Source organism: Cydia splendana, chromosome 17 (genome assembly GCF_910591565.1).
Source record: "Cydia splendana chromosome 17, ilCydSple1.2, whole genome shotgun sequence".
NCBI classification, from domain to species: Eukaryota; Metazoa; Arthropoda; class Insecta; order Lepidoptera; family Tortricidae; genus Cydia; species Cydia splendana.
Window position 1 is genome coordinate 6,675,760 of NC_085976.1, and position 18,179 is coordinate 6,693,938.

Sequence of the window (18,179 nt, forward strand, 5' to 3'; positions counted from 1 at the left end):
ACAAAGAAATTGCCACGTATAAAATAAATTTTAATGTGCACATTTTAAGGTGTGTTTTTGGTACTAGCAAGAATAAATGGTTGAGTGTTAAAAACTTTACCCGTGTCTTATTTACCCCTAAAAAGCGCTGGTGTCCGAGTGGATATGACGTCCGAATTTCAATCTGGAGGTCGCAGGTTCAAATCCTGGCTTGTACCAATGAATTTTTCGGAACTTATGTACGAAATATCATTTGATATTTACCACTAGCTTTTCGGTGAAGGAAAACATCGTGAGGAAACCTGCATACATCTACGAAGAAATTCAAAGGTGTATGTGAAGTCCCCAATCCGCATTGGGCTAGCGTGAGGCCTATAGCCCAAGCCCTCTTGCGCATGAGAGTAGGCCTGTGCCCAGCAGTGGGACGTATATAGGCTGTATTATTATATTTACCCCACCTGACCCTACTTAAGTTCTTAAAAACAATGGCCTAATAAATATTTCAAGTCACATACCGACTCCACATTCATTTTAAGATCACACTTAAAACTAAGCAGTAAAGGCAGGCCGTTTTTCGAGACATGCGTCGCTTAATGACATAGTCCGTCGGTCTCTTGCCACCATCAATGTGCCTGCTCTTCTTGAGCCGACTGGCATTATCAGAGATGATGGCAAGAGGCCCGATGGAGTGTCCTTAGTTCCTTGGAGCTTGGGACGGATGTTGGTGTGGGATGCTACCTGCGTAGACACACTGGCACCGTCCCACCTCCAACGGACTACTGTAAAAGCGGGCGGAGCGGCGGAAAGCGCCGAAATTCTAAAACGTCACAAATATAAGAGCCTCGGTAGAGAGTACCATTTTGTACCATTTGGTGTTGAAACTCTAGGTCCATGGGGTCCCAGCGCGCATAAGTTGTTCGCAGAAATCGCGAAGCGTCTGGTTGACGTAACTGGTGACCGAAGAGCTGGCGGCTACCTCGCACAACGTATCAGCATTGCGATACAGCGAGGAAATGCCGCCAGCATCCTTGGTACAATGCCTCAAGGGCCTATTTTAGATTTAAGCTAGTTATTAATTTCGTTTAGTAGTACCACTGTATATATATTGTATGTAAATAAATGTATTCTTACTAGCAGTAAATAAATACCATTTATAAAGCAATATAACAGAAAAATCGTCAATTTGTAGAGCCCTCTCAATAGGACAGGTTTTAACGGGCGCAAAAAGTTTCCTTATCGCCCGCCCGCGCCAATTCCGGCAGACGCAGTGACAATACCTACCAACTTATCCCCCGGATCGCCGCTGTTGCCAAAAGGAACCACATGTTCACTATACGCCAAAACGCTAATAGGTGTAATCAATCTTAGCTCACCGCTTGATCTAGATTAGGGTAGGTTAAGTTACCAAGATTATCCACCGAAACAAGACATTTACCCTCTTATTCATAAAACTTTACGGGCCTGATTTAGTTTTAATTATGTTGTAATTATGTTTTATTTATCCCTTTAGTTTTCTTACGAATACATATTAATAAGTCAAAATGACAGGTAAAAACAAACAATTATTAGCTAATTCAGGTTTGTAGCACGTTTATAAATATGGGGGTAAGGCACTAACACACCATATTAACTAAATAATAGGATTAAGGTAATATGGTCAGCGTGTGACGGCCCAATTCTAACAATGCTAAGATTGTACAAAATCGTATATATTACGAAAGTTAATGTGAAGGTTTTTGCTTTTCTCTAACTTAAATAGACATCTATTAGATATATTTTTGACATCACCAAGATACGATAACGATATGTTTAAGATCTAACCTGTCAAATTTGACATTTGCGCGATTCTGGAGATACTCTTGAACGATTTCCACAGGATATGACTTAGAGATCCAATTCAGATCTAATAGATATCTTACTCTATCTAACGTAAAAGTGACATTGGTTGCCCGAATTGCACTGCAAAAGAGAACTAGTTGATATCTAAACTATAACGTATCCAGAATGGATCTAGTACGTGTCGTCTCTTGTGAATATCTTGAAGTTCGAATACGACAGATTGGCCTTGCAGTTTCTAGTAGTGTTTAGGCTGCGCTATCCGGCTCAAGCCTGTACTAAATAAACTGACAACTCGACTGTTTAAAACTTTGCGCTATCGAGAATGAAGCAATAGACAGCGAGTTGTTGTGTACGAACTACATTATTTACTACTCAGCACTAACACAATTACATTATAAACAAGGTAAGTGTTTTACCAGTACGAATCAGGGATGTTGCGAATATTCGCATCCGCATCCGCATCCGCGGAACAACCGCATTATTTTCAACATCCGCATCTACATCCTCATCCGCATAAAATCGATGCGGAGCATCCGCATGATGCGGATGTCGAACATGTCGGTAACAGTACGGTTACCATCAGTTTGTCACTGACATAAACGCCGTCGAGAACGTAATTTACTTTCTATACATCTCGCTCGCACTCGCATATTAGTGCAAACGGGATATACAGAAAGTAAATTACGTTCTCGACGGCGTTTATGTCAGTGACAAACTGATGGTAACCATACAGGAACGTATTAGCGGCGGCGCCGCCGGCGTAAGTGCTAGGTAATTTCGTCATTATATATAACGAAATCGTCTAGATCACGAAAAGTCGGCCAAGTTACTGTTACTGTTTATTAAATAAAACGCACCTATATTCTTGCGCAAATACTAAACGTTCCGTGTTTGTTAAATAAAAAATGCTAAAAATGTAATATTTGAAGTTTTCTAAGTACCAAATCTTGACATCCGCATCAGCATCCGCATCCGCGGATATAAAAAAAATCTGCATCCGCAACATCCCTGGTACGAATTTAAGGGGAGTTAGTTTAATAATTGACCGAAGCGAAGCGAAGGTCTACGTTTTGACTCGGGCATTTTGCTTTCGTATGTCCGGATGTTCTCCTCTACAGGTCGCAATTCTTAACCGATTCTCGTGAAATTTTGTGACCGAATTTTATGACTAAATAAAAATTTTTTGTCAATCCGGTTTTTGGAAATTTTTAAAAATGGCGGAGTCGTGATACCTGGCGCCTAAACAAATAGTCGTATCGATATCATAAGACTTTTTTCTTTTTGAGACATGTTTACAGAGTTAATAGCAAAAAATGCAGAAAAAAATTATCGCTGGTTTAGGCGGTATTTAGATATTTAATTTTAACTAATTTTAATTTGAGAAGGAGTAGCTAAATTTCGTCAACCCATCTAAGAACTATTTGGCTCAGTTTGTAAACGTTCGCTTTTTCTGTTTGCACAGAGGGTCTGGGTTCGATCCCCAGTAATTGTATGCTGGGATATTATAACTTTTTGTATTTTTTTACACATAAATTTCGTATTGTTTTTCTTTAATTTACTATACACCGTGTTTTTATTGAATTCCGTTAACTTCGGGGTATAGTTAAGTACGTTTATAAGAACTAAATGGCATAGTTAATTTTCAAAAAAAAAAATTTTTTTGTTTTCTTTTTTGTTTTTTTTTTGTTTAAAAAGTAATTAAATGTAGCATATAGCGTTGTTGTAACACGGGCATTACATTTAACTCAACCAAACAATTGAAATCTGTGACATATCAATGTCATTTCGTACATCAATCGACCGAGATTGTACTTAAGTTTAGTAGCAAATGTATGAACTCATTCTAAACACTAATCAATATGTAAGCCGGCCCTAAGGCAAGTGTACACGCTTGTAGAGGCCTTATAGTAAAAAAATAAATTATGGATTATCTCCGAAATGGACTTAATTAGAACATCGGTGTCTTTGAGAAAGTTACTTGATTTAAGCTCAGGAATGCACCCTTGAAATTAACGGAAATCAAAAAAAAACACGGTGTATTTAAAGCTCTTAGCACCGTGTTATTTCAAGCTCTGCTCGCGAGGTCTACAGCTCACAGAGCCACTAGTAGTTAATGGATTGAGAATTGAGGTTATGGATTGTTTTTGAGGGTTCCGTAACCAAAAGGTAAAAACGGGCCCCTATTACTAAAACTCCACTGTCTCCTATCTGTCACCAGGCTGTAAGTACTTGTACAAACTTACGGGCCAATTCGCTTTTAGTTATTCGACCTGTTTCCGATTTGATATTGATCTGTCAGTGTCAAAAGTGACGTTTTTCGTTGAAGAAATGACATTTTTGACACTGACAGATCAGTATCAAATCGGAAACAAATCGAATAACTAAAAACTCGAATTGGCCTGTGAGTTTAGTTATTTTCCCAGAAATATGTAACATAGCGAACTAAATATAACATGACAATACAATACAGGGATTTATTTTATTATGCTTGATACAATTATAAAGTAAAAAATTAATGAATTTGCAAAATGATTTAAATAATTACAAAATAAGGTACATTTTAACGGACTTAAACTATCATATAAAAAAAGTGTCTTTTGCTATGATAAAACCCTTTTTATGCTGCGAGCATCATGGGCACCTTTGCATCGGGAACGGCAACGAGCGGTTTGTCTTTTTAAATGTATAGTCTTAATTTTTATTTGTAAGATTTAGTTGTAATTTAATTTGTATTTTTTTTTAGTTTTACCAAATAAATATTTTATGGTATTATCTGATAATTAAAATAGAATTGCCACAATGTATTGATACGAGTTTATTCTTTCTTACTAAATTCACCCACTGGATCCTCATTATTCTCCAAACCTGGGAAGGTATTGAGTGTAAAGGCAATTTCCGTTAATCGGATTGCATTCTGCGCTACGAAACGGCAGTCAAAGCACAAAGGGATCGAAGTATTTTCGAGTGCTTTGTTTTGAGTGGTCTTAGTTCAAATGCTCTTACGACACTTACAATTGAGGCGGAAATTATTAACGGCGCGATTCGGGAAATGAATTAGAGATATATATAGTTATCCATGCCGTAATCGGCAACGGCGACCCTAGCTAATTACGAGCGTGAGCTCTGATATGGCTGGCAAAGCCGAACTTACTTTTAAAAACTCTGTCGCAGGTGGGGCAGTAAAGTTGACCAGAATTATTGTAAGTATAATTATAGGAGGGTTTCGGCCGGGATTTACGTATTTGACGTTTCGCATCAAGATCAGTGAGACGAGCGTCTTCAAAGTTCTTTACGCTCATCTTAACGCGAGAACGCCTTTCTGGCCGCTAAGAAGTACACGAGGAGTGCCAACGAGACCCTATTAACCCAAAGACGTCAATTGACGCGCGCGGTTACAGCCTAATTTATCAAACTTCGTGCATTCCGGCATGGTTCACGATGACGCGCCGAGCACGATGCCGTGGCGTTCAACTCATTTGACTGTCAGCGAACTTGAAAGTACAGATGGCGCGCCGCCAGCCTAAGCTGCCGTTTGCCTTCTCTGCGGCCCCGAAACCTGGCCCCGCTCAAACGGTATCACCAGGCTAGGGGTCGCGGGGTTGGATAACGGCCGGTAGTGACAAAACTGGCCCACACCTGACACACAACCGTCCCCAAAACGACGCGCGAATGACCGCCGCACACCCTTGTGACGTTCCACGGCAAAAGGTACCTTATGGCCGCAATAATATGGGAGCGGCGTTAATAATAGCGTAAGCGCCAACCGCCATAAGGTACCTTTTGCCGTGGGACGTCATATATCTTTACTATTTCATATCTAGTGAATCTCTAATTCATTTCCCGAATCGCGCCGTAAGCCTTTGTATTAATTTAGTAGAGGGTGCAATTTGGTATTTATAGCTTGTAATATATAAGGTAAGCAATCATACGACGTGATCTTTGATTCTGAAAACATAAATGTACTCACATTAATAGTATTGTATTGTTTTTCTTTGTCTTTTCTTTTATTTTGTAGTTTCACAGTGTACCAAGGGGTTTTATACAGTAATGCTGTGTTATTTATTTGAACAATAAATAAAAATAATAAATAAATGAATTAATTAATCGTAGCGCTATTCTAGTTGCACCTAAAGAAGTTGTTGGTACCTATGCTTTTCTGGGGGCCTACCGCGAAAATCGAAAATCAATAGTCATCTGCTTCTCCGTCACTCTCGCATATGCGATAGAGGCAGATAACGAAATATTAGACCGTTTGTTTCTTTTAAAAAAACTGGTATAAAAAAATATTTTTTATATTATATTTTACCATTGCATTGCTTAGAGCATTTAGTAACTGGAGACGCTTTGGTTGTCATTTTCTGTACAAGACTGTCTGCCGATTTTTGCAGAGGAGGGGCACGTCAAATGTATGGCTATTTCTACATGATTTGTACGTAACGTACAAATAGCCATGTGCCATGTCAGATAAACGTCAGTCCATACAAAAGTTGGCACAATTGGTTTTGGGCAGAGGGGTAAGCTCTTAAAGGCGACTCCGGTTATTTAATGCTCTAAAGCAGGCCACTGACGAGCCTTCCAAATCGATGCCGTTACAATGGATTCATCCAAATGGACGGCATCCTAATACTAAACATTGTACGTTTTTGACATTCACGGACCGATTTTGGATTGCAGCCACGCTATTTGGACTGTTGGAAGGCTCGTCAGTGGCCACCTTTAGTTACATTGAGCATTATGTTGCTCGTTTGCGAGGCCGTAGCCAAGATGACAATTGTATATCGAGAACCGTCAGTCGAAAATTAAAAATGTGTCGGGATGACAGAGGCAACAAAATATCTGTAAACGATTGCCACCTTGACCAGGCCCCAGAGCTCATTTGTTTTAGTAGTCTTACTAAAACAAAAATCCGTTTCTACGTATCGTTTATAAAACTATTTTTGCTAGGTATAATAAGAGATAACAGACTGGGTGATTACGGCCATTATGTTAATAACGCCCATCATAGATAATTTGGCCAGTGCGAGTAATCACGTATACTCGTAATAATGTGCAATATATATTAAAATAATGGTATTTGTTATTGGATATTACGCAGCGCAGCTCTCATAAATGAACGAAAAGTCAGAAAATCGAACGGGGAAGAATGAAGAAATATGAAAGCATAACAATAAGTACAGATTAAGTTGAATCGTTTGTCAATAATTATTTCTGGGTAAAATAAAGCCATGAAAATGTATATGTAAGTACCTACCTACTTATACAACTATAATATCTATTTAATTTACCATACATGCAACGCAAGGAATAAACCAGGTACATACTTAATACAGTAGAGTCCGGTTATAACGACGCCCAAGCTACCGCTGATATTACGTCGTACTAACCGGACGTCGTACAAAACGAACTGCCAATTTTAATATATTTTTAAATCAAAATAATTGCATAATTTTGTATTTATTAATACTTATGCGACAATCCAAAAAAAAACATTTCTTTTAAAATATTTATTTACGTTAGTATTACGACACCTTGTCTTAAATGGAGATACTTGTGTGTTTAGAAGAAGCCACTTTTCAAGGTACGCGTACTCACTCGTCATCCGCAAATTACTCGATTCCCGTAGAATAAATAATCGTAATTCTTGGGGAACTAGTCAAACTGACGTTGTTTTATTACATAGTTCCTATGGCCACCTTCTGTGTCCATCATCAGATCAGCTGGAAGATACCAAAATATTGCATTGTCACCCAACTTACATAATTATGTATGTGAAGTTTAAGCTCAATTGAATAATGGGAATTGTTTTATTTAGTTTGCAAGATTACGAAAAGTCACATGACTATTTCATCCTGCTCCGTATAGGCAAAAGGGGGAGGGGAGTTGGGTGCGCGGGACGGAGTAAGCTTCTTACCAACAATTTATTTGTAAAAACTCGCTCGTCGTTGTAACCGGACTTGACGGACGGATTTTGAGTCAATTTCCGTCGTTAAAAGCGATCGGTCGTTATAAGCGGAGTCGTAATAAACGGTTGTGCTTTCATAGTAGCTTGTACTAAAACCAAACAAGTGCCTCTACTTACGTCGCTATAAGCGGTTGGTTGTTATATGCGAAGTCGTACTAACCGGACTTACTGAAAACAAATTTGAAAATCGGCCAGTAGTACGAGTATGCGAAGGACTCTTAGTCTGTACCATATACCTTTAAATATTTACGTATCATACTAATCTCTGATAGAATTAAACTTTATTAAATACAGATATTTTTTAGTGACAATAGAAGTACACACTCTGTACTTTCAAGTTCTCTGACAGTCAAATGAGTTGAACGCCACGGCTATCGTCACAGAATAAATAATAGTACTACCGTACAGAAAGGACACTTCCTACAAACCCGAAGTATGACAGCGTAATAGCAGTTCAGGCACGTCTTTTGCCACGGCTCATGGGAGCCTGGGGTCCGCTTGGCAACTAATCCCAAGAATTGACGTGATAGTTTTTACGAAAGCGACTGCCATCTGACCTTCTGAGGGTAAACTAGACCTTATTGGGATTAGTCCGGCTTCCTCACGATGTTTCCCGTCACCGAAAAGCGACTGGTAAATATCAAATGACGTTTCGTACATAAATTTTGAAAAAAATATTGGTACGAGCCGGGGTTTGAACCCGCGATCTTGCCGCGAGATTGCAAGTCGCACGCTATTAACGCTAGGCCACCAGCGCTGTATAAGTGTACAGTAGTCGGAGATTATACAGACCAAGTTAAAGACTCGTATTTCATAAGCCTCAAAGTTGTTGTTAAAGAATCTCAAAGTCCATAGGTGCCGGATGGGAAACAAAGGGACTAAGATTATGCAAATAATCCACAACATTGCGGCGAAAGGAATATTATACTTTGATTATAAAACTTGCAAAAACTCTCGGGTGGTGCGGCGTAAGTCAAAAGACTGCGGTTTACTTACTGGGATTGTTAATAGTGTTACTGTAAGTTTGGCGTAAACTAGGACTTTCATAATAAAATATAGTTCGTAGCGTAAACCTCAATCACATTGTTTAATAACTCTTAGAGTTTAGAGTACCTACAAATGAAATCTGTATCGGTATAGGTTGGTATAGTAATAAGGCAAATTCATCGATTTTGATCTCCAAAATGCGTCTTGATGAATAAGAAAAAGAATAAGAAAGTTTTTATTGTCCATTGTGTAGGTATACATATAGATGATCTTTACAAATAAATGGTATCAACAGTTGCCCTTTGGGTACATGCAATACAATGAGCAAGTTTTATCGAATATTAAATACATTTTATCAATATGAAGTTTTTGGAGAACTATTTATGAATAAGAATGATAGGATTTCGATAGATTTTTGTGTTTGTGTAGTTATATTAGGCGCGTTCACTATCCTAACAACGAACAGGGTTATTTGCTATAAATACATTAAATTGCTTCACAGCGGTGTTGATATCAGACGCTAGACGTAGGTACGGAAATATACCTACAGAAACAACAAGGTTAAAAGGATCAAGATTGAGGAGTCAAGTAGATTCCATCAGGCCTATTCGGATTTCGAGATAATCATAAGATCTTGAGATGATTTAGAGATCAACTAGATCTACATTAGATATCGACTAGATGTGACTTGGATATCTAAGTCATAACTTGTCGAAATCGTTCAAGAGGACCTCCAGAATCGCGGAAACGTCAAATTTGACATATCTATCTTACAAATATCTTTAAATTATCCGTATCGTAACTTGTTGAAGTCTAGTAGAAATCTAATTCATTTTCCGAATCGAGCCGATTGTGTCGATATCGTCTGCGTTTTCAGCGTTTTAACTTCATATTAATAAATAGTTTTGACGTTTCAAAAGGGTAGCTGATTTGACTATATTATTATTCGTCCCATTTTAATTGCTCATTCTGCTTAATACAATTTCGTCGTAACGAACTCTTTTTCAGAAATATATGTAGGTATATATTTTTTTATCTGCTTATTTAATTTCGTTATTTATTTTTTGTTTCACTTTCAAGAACAATAACGCCGAGATCAGTCACTTGCACCCAAAAGGAAAGAGACAAGGCGAAACTTGTTAAAAATATGTCAATTTAACTTTTTCGCCAACTTTTTCGCGGCGCCCTTTGACTTTGATCTTATTCTAATTTGATAATATTGAAAAAAGTTTGTTTTTAATCTTTTTGAAGGTTTTAGCCGGTGTGTTTGCGCTCCTTTTCCTTAAAATCTGTGGAGTTAAAGGATGAATTCAGTTGGTTAAGTTTGAAAATTGTGATCAACATTTTTTTTTCCCTTTCTTCCTCGGTTCATAGTCATTGCCGATTGCAATCTCAATGAATGTGTTCTAAAATTGTATCGATATCATGAAATGTTGTAAAAAAAAATCGGCCAAGTGCGAGTCGGACTCGCCCATGAAGGGTTCCGTGGCAGCAAGTAACATAATAAAATTGCGGTTTACGATTTATGACGTATTAAAAAAAAAACTACTTACTAGATCTCATTCAAACCAATTTACAAGCTTTTATTTAGTTTCCTCTGACCGTTGTCTGTCTGTCTGTCTGTCTGTCTGTGTGTAATCAAATCTTGCAAGTTAAGTTTGATCCACTTCCCGGTTTCCGATTGAGCTGAAATTTTGCATACATACGTAAGTCGGGTGCAATATTATGGTGTCATCGAGCTGATCTGATGATGGAGACCGGAGGTGGCCATAGGAACTCTGTGATAAAACAACGAAACCTAATTGTGTTTGGGGTTTTTAGAATTGTCTCGATGAGTATTAGTTGCCCGTGGAAAAAAGTACAGTCGGCGATAAAAGCTTGTACCAAAAATGAAATTTTTGCCAAAAACTTATTTCGATCGTTACAGGGGGGGGGGGGGGCGACACACATTTTACCACTTTGGAAGTGTCTCTCGCGCAAACTATTCAGTTTAGAAAAAAATGATATTAAAAACCTCAATATCATTTTTGAAGCCCTATCCATGAATTTTGAGTTTCAGTTCTAAGTATAGGGAACCCCCAAAATTTATTGTTTTTTTTTCTATTTTTGTGTAAAAATCTTAATGCGGTTCACAGAATACAATACATCTACTTACCAAGTTTCAACAGTATAATTCTTATAGTTTCGGAAAAAAGTGGCTGTGACATACACGGACAGACATGACGAATCCATAAGGGTTCCGTTTTTTGTCATTTGGCTGCGGAACCCTAAAACGATGAATCGAGCGTGAAGTCAATAAAATCTATTAGGAAAAATGGTATCAGATAGTGGAACAAACTCCAATTAAAGTTCAGTTGTAAAATAAATATCAAATAAAATCTTAGCACGCTACGTACAGACAGATTCATATTTTTATGAGCTAGGTATACTGCCAAAGAAATAAAATGATACAGTAATTACAACCTCCAGAAAACTCGGCACGTAAATGCCGTGGTATTGTCCAAAGCAAAGTAAAATACGCGTATGTACAATCGATACAGTAAGCGTATGTACAAAAAAGTACATTTGTCGGATCGGTAGACCTCAACTGAAACAGTCATCACACAGCGTCCAACTCGTAATGGCGTCGCGAAGAGATGTGACCAACTTTTTATAGTCTCTAATAGCCACTTCGCAACTCGGGACAAAGTTCCTCGCACAATCAACCCTGACGTCACTATTATAAAAGAATTGTATCTCTTTAAAGATCCGACTTGTTTTTCGTTCGAGACTTTTGGGGATTGTGATCGTGACTGGTCTTGTTGTTAATCGATTTTGAACTTTGATTTTTTATTTTTAACACACATATATTACAAGTACCTACAGATGAAGTTCTTAAATACACTATACTTACATAAATATCGCACTAAGATTGTAAGGATGCAGCGAATGACGGTCCGATTCGAACTTTAAGATACGTCAATTAATAGACCTAGAAACGATATGGAATGGATATATTATGTCAGTGTCAAATGTGATGTTTCTAGATCTATTAATTGACGTATCTTAAAGTTCTAATCCAGCAGTGAGTATGATTATTGATTACGCTCGCGCGCGTTTGGTCTTTCATTAACATTAGCCATTATTATTAGAGATGCCACGAATATTCGGCAACTATTCGGTATTCGGCCTATTCGGCCACTTTGCCGAATATTCGGTATTCGGCCGAATGTTGCCTACTATTCGACCGAATACCGAATATCTGTTGCACCTACCTAAAAAGAAAATACACAAAAAAATAACCAAAAACTAGGTATATTTAATATTACAATCAATTCTTGAAAAGTAGTTAAATACGAAGGCATGTTTTTAAGCATTTGTTGATTACAAAATATTTTATTTTTATCATGGGTCTGATTTGATTGACTCTAACGACATTCATTAATTCTGTTCAACATAAAAAAATATTTTAGCAACCGTTGTGCTTTGTTGGCAAACAGTTTTCATAATAATTGTAACTCAAAATGTTTGCATGTCATGCCGAATATTCTGTCGCCGAATATTCGGTATTCGGCCGAGAGAGGGGCCGAATATTCGGTATTCGGTATTCGGCGAAATTCACTATTCGGGGCATCTCTAATTATTATAGTCGCCATCAGATATATCGGAGCGGCCAAGGGCCTCACAAATATCTGAACACCCCCCTATTGTCAAGGCGTTAAAGTGCGTGTTCAGATACCTATCTAATAGCGACTGTACCTACGAGTATGTTTTAACGAGGTTAACAATGGATGTGGAATGATGATATTCATTATTATTGGTGTTAATGTACCTACTTACTGGTGTTACTTTACTATTTCTCGATATAAACAAACTATTCTTAAAAAAATGTTATGGTAAAAATGTTGAACATACTTTAAGTACGGTATATATCGGTATTCTCTCCTTTACTTTACTTAGGCCAACCATATAAGGTAATACAAAATATGCACTTTGATGAGATTTAAAATTGCCGCATATTTTGTACATACATAACTACTGTAGGTAAATTAGTTACTGAATCGATCGTTATATGTCTTTTTTTATGTTAATGGCCGACGATGTTTTTTCCTTACAACAAAATGGGGTCAAGTCGTATCCAAGGTCAATACAATAACCACATAAAATAAAGCAAAAATGATATAGAGAATTTTACAGTGTACCTAAAAGTCAAGTTAAGTGGACCTTTAGTGCGGAGTTTGGAACAGCCAGGTGCGAACACACCACGAGGTTTGAAACGTACCTATTGATTCGGTCAAGTTGTGTTCTAATGTATGGTGGAAGACAAACAAATTATAGCCAGCCTTTTATGAATGTAGTATGATGCCTTTGGGTATGGTGCTTTACCCACGCTAGCGTCCCCTTCCCTCCCCTTGCCGCAACCCCCCCTTATTGCATAAAATATGTCCCGGTTGACGGTTTTTATTAATTTTTGAGAAAAGTATTAGAATTAGGAATAAAGTGTCAAGGTAAGAAATAATCCTTAATAAATTCTAAACAAAAAAGGTTATATGCAACTTTTTGGTAAGACTCACCATATTCATGTATTAACTTGTTGAAGTTCAATATAACATAGTACGTGATAGTACTGAAAGAAATCTTATACGGAGAATAAGCTTGCAATGTTATTCTCCGTGTAGAATTTCTTTCAGTACTATTACGTACTATGTTATATTAAACTTCAACAAGTTTTTCAACGGTTAAATTTTGTCGAAGTTCATCTAGCCATAACATGAATATGGTGCGTCATATCAAAAAAATGAATATAACCTTTTTTGTTAAGAATTTAATAGGGATTATTTCTTTCATTGACACTTTATTCCTATATTGTATACTTTCCCCAAAAAATGAATAAAACTGTGAACCGGGACATATTTCATGCAAAAAGGGGGGGGTTGCGGAAGGGGGAGGGAAGGGGACGCTAGCGTGCGTAAAGCACCATACCCAAAGGTATCATACTATATTCATAAAAGGCTGGCTATAATTAGTTTTTTAAAAAACACAATTTGACCGAATGTGCTCATACTACATCATTAAGCCTTTTACTCACCACGGCACCATGCTTAAAACCGCTGGCTCCCTAAGGAGCCACCTTCCGTCTGTATCCTCAGCTCCTGGCCCCTCACCAACTTTTCGTTACACATTTTTAAATTTCCATTTTCATTTTCTAAATCCCACAATTTAATGTCGGCCCAGAATTTTTTGGAAGCCACCGTATCCGGTCAAACTTTTGTGTAGCTTTTTTGTTTGTGCACGGCTTTTGGGTAATGTATCATTAAAATTAACGTGAAATAATTACCGTGCGTGATAGCAAAGAATTGGGTAAATAAAGATTAAAGCTTATTTTCTTTTTCACGATAATAATCATACGCGAATTTATTTGATTTGACCAGTCGGCGTCGAATATTATGTTTACATTACACAGCAAAAATGTATTGGCTTTGTGACCAACTTAACTGTAAATTTTATAGCATTTTTGGTGCAGCGGAGTGGTGTTAACGGAATTGGTATAGATAATTCCAACTGAAATGCTTAAGGTTAATATTAACGTAATTAACGGTAATTAATCATGAGGGTTGAAATTGCTTATACCAATTCCGTTAACACCACTCCGCTGCACAGTAAATGCTATAATATTTACGATGTCTGGTCATAGTGTAAGTCTGGTGATAATACCCACCAAGCAGCTATAGGTCACAACACAGAGTACTTACTTGTAAATTGAATCACATCTCATAAAGTGAGGTGTTTTGCCTTCGATGGTTCTCTCTAGGCCCACACTTAAAAAAAAGAAAGATTGAGGAAGTGTTTAATTAAATTCGATAACAAATACAATACACCTTTTCCGTCGACTGTAGGTACCTGAAACAGTACACTGACGGTAATATTGGTAAAATATAATATTAGGCAATTTAAAGCCGACCACTGACTAACAGTCCGCCGGACGATATCGGCCGGTCAGTTATTCGGAGCTGTCAAATTTTTGTTCTAACTGACAGGCCGATATCGTCCGGCGGCCTGTTAGTCAGTGGTCACCTTTACAGTGTGGAGTGACAACAACCAATACAAGCTTCGGTATTTGACACAAAATACCGATTTTGTGTACATTTTATACAAAATACTGTGTTTGTTTCGTCCTTAACTACCCCTTTTAAACTACACTACCTACTACTATCATGATTGCGATGTCTGGTAAATAATAGCTAAAAGGTATGTTAAAAAGCACAAGAAGGATACGACCTAAAGTTTATGTTTAATGTTATTCAATACAGTGTATGTGTCAGCCATATTGTCACGTTTTATATCAAATAGGTACTACCTCAGAGTTACGACCACAATGACTCTTTAAGTTTATAATAGAGTAGCTTTGTATATTCAGGCCTCAAATAGCATATTTGAATTTATCGGCTAGCCCATCAACAAACAAAATCCTCTCACCTAAGCCCTAAGCCGCCTCTCAAAATCGCAGCGTCACAGTGGATCACCCTTGCTTTCATCTAAAACCTGGTAAAGGCTTTGTTATTCATGATTATGAAGCATTGATTTTGTAAGTTAATTTTTTTATAAAATATGTTGGGGAAATTGTACACTTTGGAGCATCTTCAAAAACGTACATTATCCTTTTCGTTATTTTCCCCTCTTTTTGATTCGTGGATCTATAAAATGTCACTAGTTTTTTTTTCTGTGCAATCTAATACGTATTTTTTTCTAAAATGGGTTTTGCATTATACGTAATGTATCATAAGCGCAAAACTTACCAAGCAGTCGTAGTCGACTAGGTACTTTCTATTATATTAAATGCAAAATTAAAATTTACAATCCTCTGTTTTAAGTTTATCTGTTTTAATTAAAAAGCAACTAAAAGTTACTTAAAAATCATACAATCAAATTACTTATACTCAATACAAAGATTACAAAAGTTACTCTTAAGAAAAAGGGATGCAGCTGCTAGGGACCATACGTCATCATCATCATCATCTCAGCCATAAGACGTCCACTGCTGAACATAGGACCATATAAGTACAATTGTAGAAATTACAAAGTGTCGTGCCATTAACTTTCAATTTACGTTTACTTGGCAGTCATGAATGCCAATTTTTTTTTTCATTAATTTGACAGCAAATTGGATTTAGTGCACTTTTTATTAAATAATGAATTCAGAGATTTGGTGTGTTACTTCGTTTTGTTGTAAAAATGAACGTGTTGGTGTAAAAAAAATAATTTAGTGCCGATGCTGATACTGGGTTCTGTGTTGGGTCAACCACTTAGATATGTATTTTTATCTCGATAAGCAAACAGTTTCCCAAACGGATTTCTAACTCATAATGTGTTGATGATTCTAGATGATATCGAATTGAAACGGCCGTATTTGCACTCGACTAAGCGAAGGAACGATTACGGTGTTTTTGAAAATTGGTTTAGGTATTTATTATCGAACGAGCGAGTGAAGTGAAGTGTAGTTCGTACACACAAATGCAAGGCTAGGAGCACTTCCCGGCATTTTGTTTTTTTTTGTTGATAGTTTGTTCCTTTGTAACTATTGTTTTGTTCTGATTCAAATGAAATAAGTTAAGAAAGTAGTTGGGGCTATAATATGCTCTTAATTTCTAACATGAGCAAGTTCGATCAAGGCCTAAAAGTGATTTGATGAGGTGTCTTGCTATTTGCTATACTTGTCTACTCTTTTGCAAGAAAGTGTATCTCCAAAGCGTAGGTAGGTAGGTAGGTAGGTAGATAGCGTAGGTAGGTAGACATCGTAGGTAGGTAGGTAGGGTATCTAATACCGTTGTCTGATTAAACATTCGTAGGTATATCACTAGTCCGAGTAGGAATCGAGAACTGAGGGTGCGCAAAAAAGGGGTCAACTATGGACAAAGTTCCTGTCTTGAAATTTTTCTTGATGTATCTAATCATGACAAAAATTGATAAATGAGGACCCGAAAGGTCGCTTAATATGAATCGGTAAAGTGTCATTCTATTGAATTTGATAACTATGTAAACAAACCGCCATATTTAAATTGTCTCTGAATGATGAATTTACTAGTGACTTTTGTTTACATAGTTAGCAAGTTCCATAGAATGACACTTTACTGATTCAAATTGGAGCAAACAGCCGCCATCTTGAATTTACTCATTTTTGGATTGATCAAATCCGAAATGCCTACTCTTATAAAAGAAACTACCTCAGTGATCGTCACCTTATTGTCTAATACCACAGATGCAAAATAATGAAAAATCAGTTACATAACGTTGAAACAGTCAAATGCAAACCTGCATTTCCGTTTAAATTAAATACAAAGACAATCCAGCATTCAACAGATCCTGCTCAGTGCCTCATGTTGGAAGCCCGAGTTCGGCGAGGCAGAATACTCTAGATAAGCCTTCTCTATACAGCGATTTGTACTTCTAATCGGCTGTCGACTCTCTCTACCTCGTATTAAACTTTCGAAGATTCTTTTAAAAATAAGCTTACGCGTATTGAGTTAAGGTACAATTTCAAGAGATAAGATTTTAAACATTGGTATTCTTGTTATTTCTGAAAATGTCGTCCTAAAGATTTTGTTTGAAGTAAGAACGCAATTGTTTGTAATTTATGGTAATTAATTAGCAGTCGTTTTTATTCGTTGATTAATGACGGTAAAGGCGTGTTTTGAATACGCGATATGGTTTTGAAAGGTTATTTCAATGCAACGTGCGGATAATTGAAGCAGAAGTGAGGGCTTCGTTCAATTTTAATTATTTTTTAGCCATTTAAGAAGTCAGGATGAATATTTAAACTTGTTATTTAGTATTTCGCTTAATACTGAATCTTTCGTATTTCTTATCTAGATCTAGGAAAATAAATGAAATAGGTTTAACCTCTAAGACTTGGAATACGCAATGATTTTATTTTTATAATATTTGAGGCTAAATTGGAATTTGGCTACGTGACATCTTTCCTACATAAATAACCGTTATTATTACCGCTAGTGCATACAAAATAAATAAGAAATGATTACTCGTTGTTGGTTAATATAACGTTTATAAGCATTAAAAATCAACTAAATACAACATACAGAGCTATCGTTTTCACGTTTCTCCTACAGACATACCCAAAGTTAAATGCCTGATAAAGGTGTTGTCCACTGGAGTATCCATTTTTGTAGGTATTAAAATATTATGTGAATGGCCTAGAATGAAAAGAGTACGCCACAAAATAAAATTATAAAGTGTATATCAATTCACTGCAGCTTTAAAACAATTGAATACCTAAAATATTAATTTATCTAATTATATTTACATTTACAACGCCAAAATACTGACATATATTTTCATTTAGGGGAGATCATTTTCCCTTGGTTCTAGTGGTTTTGAGCTGTTCGACTTCATTGGTGATCAATCAGCTGGTAGCTTC